The sequence below is a fragment of the Sander lucioperca genome, chromosome 14 (assembly GCF_008315115.2).
Source record: "Sander lucioperca isolate FBNREF2018 chromosome 14, SLUC_FBN_1.2, whole genome shotgun sequence".
Classification (NCBI taxonomy): Eukaryota; Metazoa; Chordata; class Actinopteri; order Perciformes; family Percidae; genus Sander; species Sander lucioperca.
The window spans coordinates 23,468,581-23,487,989 of record NC_050186.1 but is presented as its reverse complement, the minus strand read 5'-3'; the positions used below and the strand labels follow the sequence as shown (position 1 = coordinate 23,487,989).

The following is a 19,409-nucleotide window of genomic DNA, read 5'->3' as shown; positions in this document are numbered from 1 at the left end:
GCTCCTCACGGATGACTGAGCTTCTCACCCTATCTCTAAGGGAGACGCCAGCCACCCTCCTGAGGAAACCCATTTCGGCCGCTTGTACCCTGGATCTCGTTCTTTTGGTCATGACCCAGCCTTCATGACCATAGGTGAGGGTAGGAACGAAAACTGACCGGTAGATTGAGAGCTTTGCCTTCTGGCTCAGCTCTCTTTTCGTCACAACGGTGCGATAAATTGAGTGTAATACCGCTCCCGCTGCGCCGATTCTCCGACCAATCTCCCGCTCCATTGTTCCCTCACTCGCGAACAAGACTCCAAGGTACTTGAACTCCTTCACTTGGGGTAAAGACTCATTCCCTACCTGGAGAAGGCACTCCATCGGTTTCCTGCTGAGAACCATGGCCTCAGATTTAGAGGTGCTGATCCTCATCCCAGCCGCTTCACACTCGGCTGCGAACCGATCCAGTGAGTGCTGAAGGTCACAGGCCGACGATGCCATCAGGACCACATCATCTGCAAAAAGCAGCGATGAGATCCCCAGCTCACCAAACTGCAACCCCTCTCCACCCCGACTACGCCTCGATATCCTGTCCATAAATACTACAAACAGGATTGGTGACAAAGCGCAGCCCTGGCGGAGGCCACAAAAACATTGATATCGTCCGCGAACTGTACGATTTTCACTTCGGTACCTTTACTCAAAGTTACTCCTCGTATTGACCCGTCACCAACTACCATGGCTGCCAGAGGTTCGGCCACCAAGCTGTAAAGCAGCGAGGAAAGCGGACACCCTTGTCTAATAGACCTGTTAATAGAAAACCCCTCCGTGAACTGCCCATTACATTTCACCCTACTCCTAGCTGTGCTATACAATAATTTCACCCAATTTATGAATCCTTCACCAAACCCCAAAGTGTCCAGTGTCCTATACAAAAACCTGTGCTCTACCCTATCAAAAGCCTTCTGGAGGTCTATGCCCAGCCATAGACCCTTCCCCTCCGCCAACGTTCTCACCGTGTCTTTAACAGTTAAAATGGAGTCCGTAATGCTTCTCCCCGGGACACTGTACGCCTGAGTGTCACCCACCACTGTAGCTATGACGTGCTTAACCTTATTTGCCAGTATTTTTGCTACTATTTTGTAGTCCACATTAAGTAGACTGATCGGCCTGTAATTACCCAAACAGTTTTTGTCCCCCTTTTTTTTATAAAAGATATTAATCACCCCATCCGTGAAACCCTCTGGCACTGTCCCCGAACCCTCCATGGTTAAAAAAACCTTATGCAGGATCGGCATCAACTGCCCTTTAAACTTTTTATAAAACTCTGCCGTGAGTCCATCCTGACCTGGACTTTTATTATCGTTTAAATTACTCACAGCTAAGTCTATGTCAGCTTCCGTAAAATCTTCATCACACCATCTCTGATCATCCTCGTTGAGTTTTTTATTCAGTGCTGACAAAACGACCTCAACAGACCCACTGTCTGTCTCTTGGTTCGTGAACAACTCTTTGTAAAAATGTCCAACTTCATCTAAAATTTCAAACTGAGTTGTCACTAAAACACCAGTCTTTGTCATTAATTCATCAATGTTTGTCTTTTCTTGATTATTTTTTTCCAGTCTCAAGAAGTATCCCGTACATTTTTCCCCCTCCATGTAGTTCTGCACTTTACTCCGTACGGCAGCCCCTCTACATTTTGTCTCCTCAAATTTCTCCAATCTTTTTTTAAGCAGGACGTAATTGTCCGCACACATGTTTACATCTTCATCTAATTTTTTTGCCTCAGCACACATAAGATCCCTCACTGTTTGTTCCTCCAAAGTGTTCATCCTTTGTTTGTGTTTACTGAAGTTAATACATTTACTTTTGATTCTATGTTTCAGGAAAGCCCACCACTCTAAAACATCATCAACAAAAGGCATGTCTCTCTTAAAACCCTCCAGCGTTCTTGACATCATTTGACAAAATTTTTCATCACACAATAAACTGGCATTGAAACACCACATACCCCCCCTCCTGCGTGTGTCCGATGACTCCAGAACACATCTGAAGGTGCTGTGGTCACTCCACGGATTCTGGATGTAGTTGGGTTTACCTATACGTTTACACAGAGGAGCAGTTACCAAGCATAAATCAATTCTCGATTGCTTCAGGACTCCGCACACCACCTGCCTCCTGGAAAAGTCTTTCGTGTTAGGGCAAGAAGCCCTCCACACATCTGTTAGTCTATAGTCCTCCATCAGCAGAGACAATTCCTTCCTGCCGACGTCTGTTTTAAACACATTGTTAATGGAGATGTCCATGTCTGTCTGCACTGTGTTAAAGTCTCCAAAAAACATAGTGTTGTCCGTACACCATGTTCTTAGAGCTTTAAAGTATATTTTACGCTCCAACTCCTTATTGGAGGCGTAAACATTAATTATGCGCAGAGTTATTTGTTCATGCTTGCACTCAACAACTAGGAGTCTGCCAGCGGTGTCACTATGCAGGACAGTTATTTCTTTAAATTTCAACAATTTAAAATAAATAGCCACCCCACATGTCTTGTCAATCCCATTACTCACAAGTAATTGTCCTTGCCACTTCCTCGCCAGGGTGGCACTCATGTCATCATCCCATTTGGTTTCCTGAAGACACAGCACATCAAAAGCAGTAGTCTCCAGTATGGACTCTAGCTTAGCCGCTGAACGTAACCCTTGCACGTTCATTGAAGCAAAGAGCGTCATTGCAGCAAGCAATACAAAAATTGTCATTTTAAACATGATGAATGAGATTAAATGTCTGAGTCATCCTCATTAAAACGTGATCCACACCTAGATTCCCTCCTTTTCTCTTTTCTCTTTTTTTTTTCTACCACTTTTTTTGGATAAACCCCTGGTGTTTTGGCATATGGTCTACCTATTACCCCCTCAAAACCATCGTCTGTCAAAATAATATTTGCTGGGAAATTTAAAACATTTTCACGGCCGGAACGGGGCACACACGTGGACTGTTTCGGTTGTGATTCCGGATTTAAAAGATCTAGCGATCCCACATCCAAAGTGGAGAAAGGCAGACTGGTTTGCAGCCCTCCTTCTTCACCCTTTCCGTTTCGCACTTTATCATTTTTATTTCCATCCATACTTTCCATCACACCTACTCCATCCTCAGTACTGCCGCCGGCTTGCTCTCCCTCAGCCTCAGCCCTCGTCGCGGTCAGTACCGTTTCATCAACGTGCGTCTCTGCCCCCACATCCTCAGCAACATCAATATCAAAATCTAACAGCAAAACCTCCCTCTGCTCCGTCGGAACCTGATCCGCAGCTGTTTTAGTTTTATTTACCCCATTGTTATTATTAACTGTATCATTTACAGTATTATCCTCCCCCTCACTCACTTGACAAATACACTCATTCATTTTGTTGTGACAAATTTTGCATTTACTCACCGCAGCCTGACAACTCTTAGCATAATGCCCCTGCTGGTTACAGCGGAAACATTTGAATTTGGGGCAGTCCTTCATTTCGTGGTCCTCCTCTCTGCACAGCCGACACACTCTCTTCTGGTAGTTATGGATCACTCGGAAGTATTGCGGTCCGGTCGCCGTCTCGAACTTTGTGGAGTAAGGCAAAGATTTGACGGGCCCGTCAAACCTTACCCGCACCAGTCTAGTTCCGTCCGCCACGTTGGTCCCCGGCCACATCCGTCGTCTTATCGGGGACACGAGTGTGACTCCCCACTGCTCCAGCTTGGCAGCAATCTCCGCGTCAGGGATGTAGACCGGCAGCTGCAGGAAAGAGACCATCACCTCCTCCCGGCACAACTCCGTCACCTCCACCGGCACAGAGTCAATTTCAAACCCATTTAAAATATTCTGTTTCCCCGTGTCCGTGCTCAAAGTCACCTCATACGCCTGTGCGCCCGTTCTGCGACACGCCATTATCCCACCACACAGCAGTCTAATCGTCCTCATTACTTCCAGCGGTGTTACAGGTTTCTGTCCCATCAGCTGGATTTTAACAGTTAATCTTTTCAGGTACTGCTTCTCCGCCACCTTGTCCCTGGCAAACAAATCCTCCGAGTGTCCATTTACACCGTCTCTCCCCTCCAACGGAGCCTCCACATTTCTCTCTTTCCTTGACTGCTGTGCCTCGTGCTCAGCCTGCGTCTCTCTCTCCGTCTGCACCTCAGACGCCACCACCGCAGCCGCTGCTGGATAATCAGCTGCTGCTGACGTCACCACAGCTGGAGACGCTGTCCTCTCCGCTGTCGGCAGTTCTTTCCGCAGTTTTCCAGCTTTTTCAGCTACAGAAACCACCTCCACCTCTCCACACACCACCTCCATTCCTTCCTCCGCCATCTCCCCTCTACTCTGCATATTATTATCCATACCTGCGCCCCTACTGCTTCGTCGCACACTTTCTAACTCCCCCGCCGCCATTGACAACGCGGTCCTCTCATCTACATTGTCATCATCCTCACTCCTGTCCTTATTCCCTCTAGATCTAACTAACTCACCTAAAGCAATACTCTGCTTTGTCGCTTCTGCAATTTTATCCCTCATTAACAGTTTATTCTTGGTTTTCATCGATACTAGCCTATTCCTCCCCTCCATTACAGGTGGAGGAAAAAGGCGACGACTCATTTGAGTCCAAAAGTTACACAAAAAATTAACACTGCACTACAATTTAACTTACCTACACAAAGTCCCCTGCACAGCATGCGCTGCACAGGGGCATACACTATATTAACCTACAAAAAATATAACAAAGAACTTACCATATACCTATACTTATCTATCAACAAAAATTACTCCTCTCCTCCAAACAATTGCGACCACTTCTCTCTCTTACTCTGGGGCTCTGACAACACACTACGGGAATCACGCGGGATCTGGGTGGTGTGGGCGTAAGCAATTGCAGCAGGTGAACACAAGCCATTTATAGATGGTAAAATGTAATTACACTTGTGGTATAAAGAAGGAGCAGAGCCCCTGCTGTTGTAAGACGGGAATAAAAAGCTTACAGCACCGGGTATTCCCAGGCAGTCTCCCATCCAAGTACTGACCCGGCCCTACCCTGCTTAGCTTCCGAGATCAGACGAGATCGGGCGTGTTTTTTTTTTTATCTTTTATTATCAAAATTCATATTATTTACATATCAGACATTTCAAAGCTTTAAAATTGACAGACAAAAATCAGAAAACATTCGTATTCCACACATGAAAAACATTAAGCACTCATACCAAACACAAAATAAAACGAGAAACCATACTTCTGTAAATTCTTACCACAAACCATTCATTCTAGAAATAAATCAAAAGAAAACATTGCGTTAATCAAATTATTTATATACTCACAAAAAACCTCCCTCCAAAACCATTCATTCTAGAAATAAATCAAAAGGAAAAACCATCTTATTGCTAAATCCAAAATATATCCAAAAAACAATCAAAACCATTCATTCTAGAAATAAATCAAAAGAAAACATTACGTCAATCAAATCATTTATATACTCACAAAAAACCGCCCTCCAAAACCATTCATTCTAGAAATAAATCAAAAGGAAAAAACCATCTCATTGCTAGATCCAAAATATAGCCAAAAAACAATCAAAACCATTCATTCTAGAAATAAATCAAAAGAAAACATTACGTCAATCAAATCATTTATATACTCACAAAAAACCGCCCTCCAAAACCATTCATTCTAGAAATAAATCAAAAGAAAACTATCATGTTACTATATCCAAAATATAGCCAAAAACATTCATTCTAGAAATAAATCAAAGGAAAATACGACGTTAACCAAATCATAACATGTTCAACATTCATCCTCCAACCCCATTCATTCTAGAAATAAATCAAAAGAAACAACCATGACGTTACTATATCCAAAAAAAATCACAATAATCACTTCAAAATAAACCACAAAATACATCCCCCAAAACCTTTCATTCTAGAAATTAATCCAGATACAAAGCAAATCGTAATGCAAAAAAATAAATAAAAATAGAACCATAAATTGAAAATCCCACCACCATCTCTCTTTATCTACATGTTAAACTCCAAAGTACCTCCCTCTTTTATTCCAAACAACCCATTCCCTCCCATAAAACTCTCTGCAAAAAAATCAACCCCACGTGAGAAATACAATGAAAAAAAAGCCCTATAGTGTCCCACAAATAGTCCCCATACATCTACCAACCTGCCCTCGTGTAAAGCCAAATTCCTCCTCATAAAAATTGCCCTCCTGGCCAAGGATAACACCAAATTTACCACCCCTCCGTTTACTCCAGTCATTCTTCCCGTTAAACCAAACAAAATGTAAAACCCCCATTCACACACATCATTACACACCAACCCACATCTATTTTCCAACAATCTCTTCAAACGTACTTTAAAATTCACCAAACTCACACATTCCAAAAACACATGCTCCAAAGTTTCATCCGCCACCTTACACACACTACACATTCTTTCCACCTTCCTATTGATTTGATGTAACATCACCCCCGTGTAAATTCTCCTGTGCCTCACCCTAAAGTCTAAGTGAAACATTTGCGGCGATGCCCACTTTACATCTATATTCACCCACATTTTATCCACCATGTTCCTCGGATATGTATTACACCATACCTTCTCTGAACTTGGAGGTTTCACCAACTTATCTCTCAACATGTTATATACACTCTTCGTCTTGACCTTGCAGACATCAATGTTTTTCCCATTTTGCATTATGGCAAATTGAACAACATCACAGTTGTTCGTGCTCGATTTAGTAGACAACAGTTTACACCATTCTTCAGTCATACAGTTACTGACTTTGTCACATATGCCACTCACAATATCTTTACGTACATTGACCCCTTTTTTCCTCAGCACCGACAACAGTACTTCCACATCAACCCTTCCCTCCCTATTACAGATGTTACCCACATACATACAATTTGCAGAAGTTATTGCTTTGTTGTTTATTACCCTCCCCCCATATTTGAAAACCGGATTATTGAGAAAAGGTGTTTGTAGTATTTGCTCTCTTACCTTAAAGACGGGTATGACACTGGGCAAAACCTTGCTCCAAGCCATCAATACTTCTCTGTAGAAAGCAGGCAAATGCATTACATCTTTCTCCTTTATGAGCTGACTTAAATTAGCTACTGATTTCAGCCCAAAAGTGGTTAGCACTTTATCAAAGTACGCCTTCCAATTTGCCACATAATTAACATCTAAAAACTTACCTATGATCTTGATTCGCAAAGCATCACGCTTTGTAGTAATATCCATTAGTTTTAACCCACCTTTTTTTACTTCATTAATGACCGTGCTATGCGCCACACTTTTCATTTTAGAAGTCCATAAAAATTCATTACTCAATTTTGTTAGACTCACAAGAGCCCACTGTGGTAGCGCACATGTATCTAAAAAAAAGTTTAACACCGAGTAAGACAGAGCATTTAGTACAACTACCTTACCTCTTAATAATAACCCTCTCATTTTCCACATATTTAACACCATTCTTATTTTATGAATAACGCTCATCCATGTCTTTTTGTCCGCCTCTTCCTCATTTTTCCCAATAAAGACTCCCAACACCTTTCTGTCATTGTGCATTTCCTTAAATCCCCATTTACCTATATTATATCCATGGTCACCAAAAACCACAATTTCTGATTTATTCACGTTCACCTTCGCCCCTGAGGCCAACTCATACGTACGGAGGATTTTCAGAAATTTGTCCATATCTTCTCCTGTTTTAACAAAAATATTAATATCGTCCGCATATTGAACAATTTTCACTTCGGTATTTACACTCAAAGTTACTCCTTGTATCGACTTATCTTTTAATAACAACGCTGCCAAAGGCTCAGCCACCAAGCTATAGAGTAAAGATGAAAGCGGACACCCTTGTCTTATAGATCTGTTAATCGAAAACCCCTCCGTGAATTGCCCATTACATTTGACCCTACTCCTAGCTGTGCTGTACAATAATTTCACCCAATTTATGAACCCCTCACCAAACCCCAAAGTCTCCAGTGTCCTATACAAAAATACGTGCTCTACCCTATCAAAAGCTTTCTGAAGGTCTATGCCCAACCACAGCCCCTTCCCCTCCACCAAAGTTCTCACCGTGTCTTTAACTGTTAAAATAGAGTCCGTAATACTCCTCCCTGGAACACTGTATGCCTGAGTGTCCCCCACCACTGTAGTTATCACTTGCTTTACTTTATTCGCTAAAATCTTAGCCACAATTTTGTAATCTACGTTAAGTAAGCTTATTGGCCTATAATTTGCCAAGCAGTCTTTGTCCCCCTTCTTTTTATAAAATATATTTATTACTCCATCAGTGAAACCCACCGGCACTGTCCCCGACACCTCCATTGTTCTAAAAACCTTATGGAGTATCGGCTTCAGCTGTTCCTTAAATTTTTTATAAAATTCCGCCGTAAGGCCATCTTGGCCCGGACTTTTATTGTCATTCAAGTTGTTAACTGCCAACTCTATGTCTGCTTCGGTAAATTCTTCGTCACACCATTTTTTATCATCCTCATTCAATTTTTTATTTAAAGCTGACAATACCACTTCCACAGACTCACTGTCTGTTTCCTGGTCTTTGAACAGCTCTTTGTAGTAGTGACCTACTTCGTTTAAGATTTCCACCTGAGTCGTCACTACATTACCATCTTTAGTCATCAATCCATCAATGTTTGTCTTTCCTTGATTCTTTTTTTCTAGTCTCAAGAAATACCCCGTACATTTTTCTCCCTCCATATAATTCTGCACTTTACTTCGTACTGCAGCCCCTCTGCATTTTATCTCTTCAAATTTATCTAGTCTTTTTTTAAGCAGGACATAATTATCTACACACATATCAGCGTTTTTATCAAGGTTTTTAGCCTCCTCGCGCATAAGCTCTCTCACTTTTCGTTCCTCTAAAGTACTCTTCCTCTGTTTTTCTTTACTAAAGTAAATACATTTACTTTTTATTCTGTTTTTAAGCACAGCCCACCACTCTAAAATATCGTCTACAAAAGGCATGTCACTCTTAAAACCATCCAGCAGTCGTGATATCATTTTACAAAAAACAACATCATTTAATAAGCTGGCATTGAAACACCACATACCTCCCCTCTTGCGAGTGTTCTCTGTTTCCAGAAAACACCTGAAGGTGCTATGGTCACTCCACGGGTTTTGGACATAGGCGGGTTTTCCTATCCTTTTGCATAGGGGAAAAGTAACCAGACACAGATCAATTCTTGATTGTTTCAGTACACCACACACCACCTGCCTCCTTGAGTAGTCTTTTTTGTTCGGGCAGAAGGCCCTCCACACATCTATCAGACTACAGTCCTCCATCATTTGGGACAATTCTCTCCTGCCAACATCTGTTTTAAAAACATTGTTGGAGGAAATGTCCATGTTTGTTTGTGCTGTGTTGAAGTCTCCTATAAGTATGGTATCGTCCGTACACCATGTTTTCAGTTCTTTGAAGAAGGCTTTACGCTCCAACTCCTTGTTGGGAGCGTAAACATTAATAATACGCAGAGTCAGAAGTTCATGCTTGCATTCTACCACCAGCAATCTGCCAGCATTGTCTTTGTACAGGACAGTTATTTCTTTTAGTTCAGATGATTTAAAATAAATAGCCACCCCACAATTCTTGTTATAGCCATTACTTACTAATAGCTGTCCTCGCCACTTCCTCGCCAGGGTGGCACTTAAATCATCATCCCATTTGGTTTCTTGCAAACACAGCACATCAAAAGGAGTAGTCGTCAGTATAGACTCTAGCTTAGCCGCATATATATATATACATAATTAAACATAAGTCAAAGTTATATATCATCAGATACAACATATTTCCCCCCTTCGAGACTTAATAAAGTCTCGAAAAACAAAAAGAATAGGATTACAACAGAATAACACTTCTCATTATATCAGGTTCCTTATAATATAACTTTCGGGGTGTAATCAAACTTATAGAGTGTAACAAAATGGAATTGTTGGAGTGTGAGAGCGAAAAACCCATCTGGCAGCTGTCATTCCAAGTAGCCATCAATCAATCAAGATAGGAAAATTCTCTCACGGTCCCTCTGCCTAGGCGACCACCTTAGTACTCCAAATCAATTAGAAAATATATCTTTATCAATTTATGTAGAATTATGGTTTAAGCAAATACATGTGAAAACCTCAGGAAATGAAATAAAATCAAAACAATGTCCAAATTCAGGCAGGTCGACCCTTCGGATCCGAAAAAGGACTTCTATTTCTTAGACCCCATTTCCCTAAGCGTCAAAAAGAAAAACATCTGAGATCTCCATATATTCACTTCATGACAAAAAACATCATTCTTCAAACAATTAATGCAAGAATATTATACAAAGTATGTATTACTCTGCAAACATGTATATATATCAGACAAACACAGGAATGTAGTCCACTACACTGCAGCTTCTCAGTAATGTTGATGTGGTGAAATCTGAACAGATCCACACCATCCTGGTTCAGAAGTCTCCTAGTTCCTTCATATTGTCCATATTTGTATCTGAATCTCCCTCTGCACATTACCCCATATGCTCTGGAAGAAAAGAAAACACTGACCAGTATCGTTTGCAAAACAACACATGAAAATTAAAAACATCAAATAAGAATAAAAAATAATAATATCAAAAATAATATATGATAATATGAATCACATTCCATTTCCCCCCTTCGACTAATAAGAAAACACTAAATAACACTACAATATTCAAAGAAATGTGAAAAAGCACACAGTAAACCAAACCCTTATTTATAAACAAAATTTCTAATTCCCTCTTCGCCGACCATTGATAGTCAGCAACAAAAGTCATGTCATTTCTAAAAAAATAACTCTTATCCTGATGCATCAATCACACCTTCAACAAATTAAATCAATCAAATCATAAACATCCCTTTTTAACACGTCTTGGTGTAGCCAAGTGGGGATTAGAGAAGACCAAATTTATTTTAAGAGCCAATCATTTTATAGCATGTAATTACTTGCTTTTTACAAAGCACCACACAAAAGTCTCTCCTCACTGTTTGGTTACCAGATAGTGGGTGTAATAAATCTCCTCATGTCCAACTCTGTCAACCTCATCTATGTGACATTCCTGTTTAAATTAGACACAAGACAAACCAAGTCTGCTTGCTAATGTAATATGCAGAACAATTGTAAATTGTCCTGTAATCATTTTCTTCTAACCCTACATACTTCAATAACACCACTGCAACGTATGCAGAATAGTGAAATTCAAATCAGATTTCTAAACCACTATATAAATAACAAAAGATGCTGATCCATCATTGGGCTATAATAACTGATTTCCATTAAAAATCCTCACATTTCTAAAACTAGAAATGATCCCAACAGTACTGTCAACTAACTAAGCATTTAAACAGCTAATCATTTCAACTGGACTTATAGGCCTATATATTTGTTGAACAGTCTAACAACAATAAAATATCATATTTATAAACATATGTTTGTTCTACACAAATCCTAATTCATTTTTTATATGTCAGATTACAATAATATCCAAAAGCAATTTGTCTCTAGTCCACTAGTCATTCCTGAAAATTACATAATTTATCTCTTTTCCCTAAGTTTTGTGCTTATGGTATAGCAGTTTTTACTATTTTCATCTAAACATTTACCCTCCTGTAGATTATAACCCCAATGCTACAGTTGTCTCTGTAACAACAATATTAGTATGAACTCCAGTATCCTAATTCAAAAGTACATTTATCTCTTTCTTTGTCTTTCTGTCACTTTCACAACACTCTCTTTCTGTCTTTAACCACCTTAGTACCTTATTGTACCCTTAACTTTCTCTTAAAGTCATGCCTTTTTTCCATTATCCCATAAAACTTTCTTTTCCTTTTCTACAGCATACACTTCTCTCAGCTTTCCTGACCATCTTTTGTAACAATTGTTACCCATTATTAACTCAGTCTGTTTCATTAGGATTGAATTACTCGCTGTTTCTTCACAGGAATCAGATTCATTCATTCTGTTTTCCACCTTCACAAATGTCACTCATTTCCTTGGTGCAATGACATAACCACATGTGACAGTGGAGAACTTTAGCAAAATCAAAAACCTTATAGTATTATCAAATTTTGAATTGTTTTATTCAAAGTAAAATCATTTTAGATGCCTCGCCACTCAAAACAAGTGGTCCAACATTTTAAAATGGCAAAGGTGACAATCCTGAAGCCCATCAATCAGTCCTCTCATCTCTTACTTTCAATAGAGGTATAGAGGCTGGACTTTTCTTAATCCAGGGTGATCAATCACTGATATGAGTTCCAGCAAATCACCTATGCCAGCTATTAATCTCTCTTTCTTCCTTTTTCTTACAGGCCTGAGCCTTATTATCCTACTTTTTTCCTCAAATCTTTCTCCCAATTTTTCTTATCATGCTTCAGAAGCAAACATAGTTAAGGCTTCCTAATTAGGACATTTCAAATTCTAATGCCATTTCTCTAGGTGTTTATGACATTTTCTCTCTCTTTTTTTTATCAACATAACTCTCATTTATAAATTTAATGGATCTTAATCGCATAGTTTCATAGTCAAGCAACAGCCACTTTAATGTTTTACTAAGCTACATTTAACCCCCCTTTCTCCTTTCGCTACTCCATCTCTGCACTCCAGTGCAGGCGAGGAGTGGCCTAAACTTTCTGTGAAAACTTGAATTCCTAAAATTCCTAGGCATGCGCAGTTCAGTCAGCAGTGTGATTCCACAGTGTGAGGAACTCCACTGGAGTTAAGGAACCTAGGCTCACACTCAACCAAAAAAATAACTAAAGAATCACTCAGCTTACTTTAACATAGAATGTCTTAATCTTACTAATTTCAAAGCAGCAGATAATGCAAATAGCAATATGCTATCATAAAGCAGTTTAAACGATCTCAAAGAAATCAGAAAAAACTTAATGATTCCTACAAATTCTCTCAACAGACAGACCTATTGTCTCTCCATTTTTCCCTTCAAAAGACCACATTAAAACAACAATGACACAGGACAAAACAAACAACACAAAACATAAAACACAAATACTAGTTTGAAGCTTCTTATTTTTACTATAGGTTAGCCTAATCTATTTTCACGTCCTCCAAAGGGGCTCATAAGTTTTTATATGTTTTTGAAGATTCATAAGATTATTAAACAAAAGTCCTCCCAAAGAAGGCTCATACATTTTAACACTTTAGAAAACGTTCTCTTCAAAAAGAGACTCATATTTTTAGCCATAATGAACAGAATATTTCATATATCTCTAATATAGGATCCTTATAACGCATGCACAGCCTATCACACACAGCAGAAACACCACTGTTCACACTCACACCGCTGTTCACACACTCTCTCTCATACACACAGAAGTCGACATTTTTCATGCATGTAATTCCTAAAAAGAGTTTGCTTTCCGCCGTTTTGTTTTTTTTTTGTCTTTTTTTTTTTTTTTTGTTATTTTGCTACCTTAGATATAGACGTCCAATAGCAAGTCTACTTCGAACATTATTCGTCAACAATGCATCGATTGGGAAACTTACCATTAAACTGTTAGTCTACACCTCAGTTCTCCGAACTGGCTCAAACTTTTCACCTAATAAAAGTTTAAGTCTACGGCCCATCCTGTGATCGCCTTTTTTCAAAAGGCTTTTTATGTCAGATTAACGGCGTTATCCTTTATTTTTCTTGTTTCTCTTTATTGTTCCTGTTCTTTTCTGTATTCTCTTATTTTCTCTTATTTCCTTTTTCTTCTCCTTATTACTTCTTGTTTTTATTTTCTCTTGTTTCCTTTTTCTTTATGTTGTTTAAGCCAAATTGCCCTGGCCAGGGTTAAACTGTTTTTTTCTTTAATCCAATTTGCCTATTCCTTAAAACCTTTTCACATTGTCTATGTGAATATTCCTTAATCCCTTAATTTTTTCTCCCTTTTCTCTATTTCTTCACTTAAATTTCCTTTTCCTCTGTTTCTCTAACTTCCTTAAGCCTTTGCTTCATTTGTCTCATATTCCTTTTCCTCTGTTTCTCTAGCTTCCTTAAAGCATTTGCTTTGATTTCTTCTTATTTTTCATATGTTAACTCACACTTCCCCTGTCTGCGCTAATTTTAACACAAATAATTTAAAACGGAACCCCATCACACAGCAATCACTGCACAAAATACACACAGATTCGACACGGTGCAATTCCTCATCGCACACACAGAGCCACACATGAACTGACCAGCGCCCAAATAGTGAGAAAGCTCACCTCATAGTCGACCAATGAAGCGGGAGTCAGTCCCTGGTTGCCCATGATGAAACGATGACCTGGGAGATGCAACCGATCCCATCCTCGTCGCCAAAATTGTGGTGTCTTAAATAGTAATGCTGTGATGCTGTATGAAGAGGAATCCGCCGACACTGATCTTGATTATAAAAAGGTTTATTACAAGCAAAGATTCAGCATCAATTTAACAAACTCCTGCAGAAAGCTTGGAGAACGACCAACTCAAATTCTTCCAAAAGTCGTTCTGACTTTTCTTTGTGTGAGCAACGTATATATCCTATGCATTGTATCAATATAGGGCGTAATATGTGTGAGTATACCATTGGATGGATAATTGACCAATCGATGCCTGTTATCTGGCACAACTCCAAAAAAGGTATCTTCTGTCTTGGGGGGACCTCTGCTCTGCTTAACAATTTCCAGATGTTCTCAGTAAGTGTAGAGTAAGGTTCATGCATCCTCTCTTATACACAGGGCCCCAACTCTCTCACCATAACCTCAATAACATAGTACAATATGGAATACATTTGAATTAATTATATATGCATAATTAAACATAAGTCAAAGTTATATATCATCAGATACAACATTAACCCCACTATTATTATTAATTAAGTCTTTATCATTAATATTTTCCTCCTCACTCACTAAACATATACACTCATTCATCCTGTTTAGACATATTTTGCATTTACTTACCCCCACCTGACAGCTCTTTGCGTAGTGTCCTTGCTGGTTACATCTGAAGCACTTGAATCTGGGGCAGTCCTTCATTTCATGATCCTCCTCTCTGCACAGCCGACATACCCTCTTCTGATAGTTGTGTATCACCCGAAAATATTGCGGTCCTGTCGCCGTCTCAAATTTCGTGGAATAGGGCAAAGATTTGACTGGTCCGTCAAATCTAACCCGCACCAGTCTGGTGCCGTCCGCCACGTTGGTCCCCGGCCACATCCGTCGTCTTATCGGGGAGACCGGTGTTACTCCCCACTGCACCAGCTTCGCATTAATCTCCACGTCCGTGATGTAGACCGGCAGCTGCAGAAAAGATACCATCACCTCCTCCCGACACAGCTCCGTCACCTCCACCGGCACAGAATCGATGTCAAATCCATTAAGAATATTCTGCTTCCCCGCATCCGTGCTTAGCGTTACCTCATACGCTTGCGCTCCCGTTCTGCGGCAAGCCATGATCCCTCCACACAGCAGTCTTATTGTTCTCATGACTTCAAGAGGTGCCACCTGTTTCTCCCCCATCAACTGAATTTTCACTGTTAGTCTTTTGAGATATTGTTTCTCTACTACCTTGTCCTTAGCAAACAAATCGTCCGAGTGTCCGCTTTCTCTCTCCACCTGCGGAGCCTCCACATTACTTTTCCCTCTCGACTGCTGTGCCCCATGCTCAGCCTGCGTCTCTCTCTCCGTCTGCACCTCAGACACCTCCACCACAGCCGCTGCTGGATCATCAGCAGCTGCCGACGTCACCACAGCTGGAATCGCTGTCTTCTCCGCTGTCGGCAATTCCTTCGGTAATTTTCTAGCTTTTCCAGCCATAGAAATCACCTCCACCTCTTCACACACCACCTCCATACCTTCCTCCGCCATCTCCCCTCTACTCTGCATATTTCTCTCCATACCTGCGCCCTCACTACTTCGTCGCACACTTTCTAACTCCCCCGCCGCCATTGACAACGCGGTCCTCTCATCTACGCTTTCAACATTCTCCCTCCTCTCCTTATTCTCACCTGACTTACCTAACTCACCTAACACTATACTCTGCCTTGTCGCTTCTGCAATTTTATCCTTCATTAGCAATCTATTTTTAGTTTTCATTGATATTAGCCTATTCCTCCCCTCCATTGCAGGTGGAGGAAAAAGGCGACGATGCATATTTACTACAGTTACACCAAAAGTTAAACACTACACTTCAAGTAAACTTACCTACATAAATGTCCCCTGCACAGCAGACGCTGCACAGGGGCATACACTATATTTACTTACCTAAAAAATAACAAATAACTTACCATATACTATACTTAACTATCCTCAAAAATTACTCCTCTCCTACAAACAATTGCGACCGCTTCTCTCACTTGCTCTGGGGCTCTGACAACACACAACGGGAATCACACGGGATCAGGGTGGTGTGGGCGTAAGCAATTGCAGCAGGTGAACACAAGCCATTTATAGATGGTAAAATGTAATTACACTTGTGGTATAAAGAAGGAGCAGAGCCCCTGCTGTTGTAAGACGGGAATAAAAAGCTTACAGCACCGGGTATTCCCAGGCAGTCTCCCATCCAAGTACTGACCCGGCCCTACCCTGCTTAGCTTCCGAGATCAGACGAGATCGGGCGTCTTCAGGGTGGTATGGCCGTAAGCAATTGCAGCAGGTGAACACAAGCCATTTATAGATGGTAAAATGTAATTACACTTGTGGTATAAAGAAGGAGCAGAGCCCCTGCTGTTGTAAGACGGGAATAAAAAGCTTACAGCACCGGGTATTCCCAGGCAGTCTCCCATCCAAGTACTGACCCGGCCCTACCCTGCTTAGCTTCCGAGATCAGACGAGATCGGGCGTGTTCAGGGTGGTATGGCCGTAAGCAATTACAGCAGGTGAACAGAAGCCATTTATAGATGGTAAAATGTAATTACACTTGTGGTATAAAGAAGGAGCAGAGCCCCTGCTGTTGTAAGAAGGGAATAAAACGCTTACAGTCTCCCATCCAAGTACTGACCCAGCCCAACGCTGCTTAGCTTCCGAGATCAGAATCAGAATCAGAATCAGAAAGGGCTTTATTGCCAAGTACGTTGCACATACGAGGAATTTGTCATGGTGTTGTTGGAGCATGTCACACATACAAATATAAGAAGGATAGAAAGATATAAACAATATAAGTATAAACATATACACACAGTACGTATTAATAACGATAAAATAAATTTAAATAAATAGTAAAATAAGTTAAACAGTAGTGAAAAGGGACGCTACAGCAGAGTAGGTACAGTGGCATGAGGAGCCAGAGGTGGGGTGTGGAGAGAGTCAGGATGGATTCCGAGCCTTGTTTAGAAGGCTAGTGGCGGAGGGGAAAAAACTGTTTATGTGGCGTGAGGTTTTGGTCCTAATGGACCTCATCCTCCTGCCAGAGGGGAGTGGCTCAAAGAGCTTGTGTCCGGGGTGGGAGGGGTCAGCCACAATCTTACCAGCACGCTTCAGAGTCCTGGTGGCGTATAGGTCCTGGAGCGGCGGCAGATTGCAGCCAATCACCTTCTCAGCTGACCGAATGACACGCTGCAGCCTCCCCTTGTCCTTGGCAGTGGCAGCAGCATACCAGATGGTGATGGAGGATGTGAGGATGGACTCAATGATGGCTGTGTAAAAGTGCACCATCATTGTCTTTGGCAGGTTGAATTTCTTCAGCTGCCGCAGGAAGTACATCCTCTGTTGTGCTTTCTTGACGAGGGAGCTGATGTTCAGCTCCCACTTGAGGTCCTGGGAGATGGTAGTTCCCAGGAAGCGGAAAGACTCCACAGTGTCAATTGTGGAGCCACAGAGGGTGATGGGGGCAGGTGAGGCTGGGTTCTTTCTGAAGTCCACAACCATCTCCACTGTCTTTAGAGCGTTGAGCTCTAGATTTTTTTGCTTGCACCAGGTCACCAGGTGGTCAGCCTCCCACCTGTAGGCGGACTCGTCTCCATCAGAGATGAGTCCGATGAGGGAGGTGTCGTCCGCAAACTTCAGAAGCTTGACGGACTGGTGACTGGAGGTGCAGCTGTTGGTGTACAGGGAGAAGAGCAGAGGAGAAAGAACGCAGCCCTGGGGGGATCCGGTGCTGATGGTCTGTGAGTCAGAGACGTGTTTCCCCAGCTTCACATGCTGCTTCCTGTCAGACAGGAAGTCAGTGATCCACCTGCAGGTGGAGTCAGGCACACCAAGCTGGGAGAGTTTCTGCTGAAGCAGAGCCGGGATGATGGTATTGAAGGCAGAGCTGAAGTCCACAAACAGGATCCTGGCGTAGGTTCCTGCGGAGTCCAGGTGCCGGAGGATGTAGTGGAGGGCCAGGTTGACTGCATCGTCTACAGACCTATTGGCTCTGTAGGCAAACTGCAGGGGGTCCAGGAGGGGGTCGGTGAGGTCTTTGAGGTGTGAAAGCACAAGGCGCTCAAAGGACTTCATAACCACAGAGGTAAGGGCGACGGGTCTGAAGTCATTAAGTCCTGTGGTCTTTGGCTTCTTGGGGACAGGGATTATGGTTGAGGTCTTGAAGCAGGCTGGCACGTGACATGTCTCCAGTGAGGTGTTAAAAATGTCTGTGAACACTGGAGACAGCTGGTCAGCGCAGTGCTTCAAGCTGGATGGGGAGACAGCATCCGGTAATCAGACGATCAGACGAGATCGGGCGTGTTCAGGGTGGTATGGCCGTAACCAATTACATCAGGTCAACAGAAGCCATTTATAGATGGTAAAATGTAATTACACTTGTGGTATAAAGAAGGAGCAGAGCCCCTGCTGTTGTAAGACGGGTATAAAAAGCTTACAGCACCAGGTATTCCCAGGCAGTCTCCCATCCAAGTACTGTCCCGGCCCTACCCTGCTTAGCTTCTGAGATCAGACAAGATCGGGCATGTTCAGGGTGGTTAGGGTTAGGGTTAGGGTTAGGGTTAGGGTTAGGGGGTTAGGAATGAAATAAATGAATTCTGCTGCCGAAGGCAGCAGAATTACATGCACAAACCATGGACCTACACTAATTCCCAACTATCCTATCTCTCATTCAGACCATTGGGCACATGTGTACCCAGTCTAGTGATCCAGGACCTCTCAATTCTTCTACGCTGCTTAACAGTCCAGGTTGGGTCAGACTGCAGAATGGTTGCTCTGAGGTTGGACCATCCATGATCCACAAAATGTTGTACTAGAGGGATATGTAAATTTTTATGTTTATTAATATTATATCTATGTTGTGTAAATCTAGTTAATATATTATTTCCTGATTCACCAACATATTGCTTAGTGCATTGTGAACATCTAATTAAATAAATAATATTTTTTTGATGAACAGTGGTGTTCCTCTGTATTTCAAACACTGGGTTAGGGTTAGGAGTTAGTTACAAAGAACCCCGTCGCCGAAGGCGATGGGGGTCC

General features: G+C 41.7%; 2 non-coding genes and 1 pseudogene across 2 annotated transcripts; all 3 read right to left on the bottom strand.

Moving 5' to 3' along the window:
* Positions 1–16,529: 16,529 nt before the first annotated feature.
* LOC116059086 lies at positions 16,530–16,648 on the bottom strand. The gene has a single exon (XR_004895135.1). It is a non-coding gene; the product is annotated as a 5S ribosomal RNA (ribosomal RNA).
* A 104-nt stretch (positions 16,649–16,752) lies between these two features.
* On the bottom strand, positions 16,753–16,871 carry LOC116059074. Its single transcript, XR_004107204.2, has one exon. It is a non-coding gene; the product is annotated as a 5S ribosomal RNA (ribosomal RNA).
* Positions 16,872–18,798: 1,927 nt separating this feature from the next.
* LOC116059095 lies at positions 18,799–18,915 on the bottom strand (annotated as a pseudogene).
* Between the last annotated feature and the right edge of the window lie 494 nt (positions 18,916–19,409).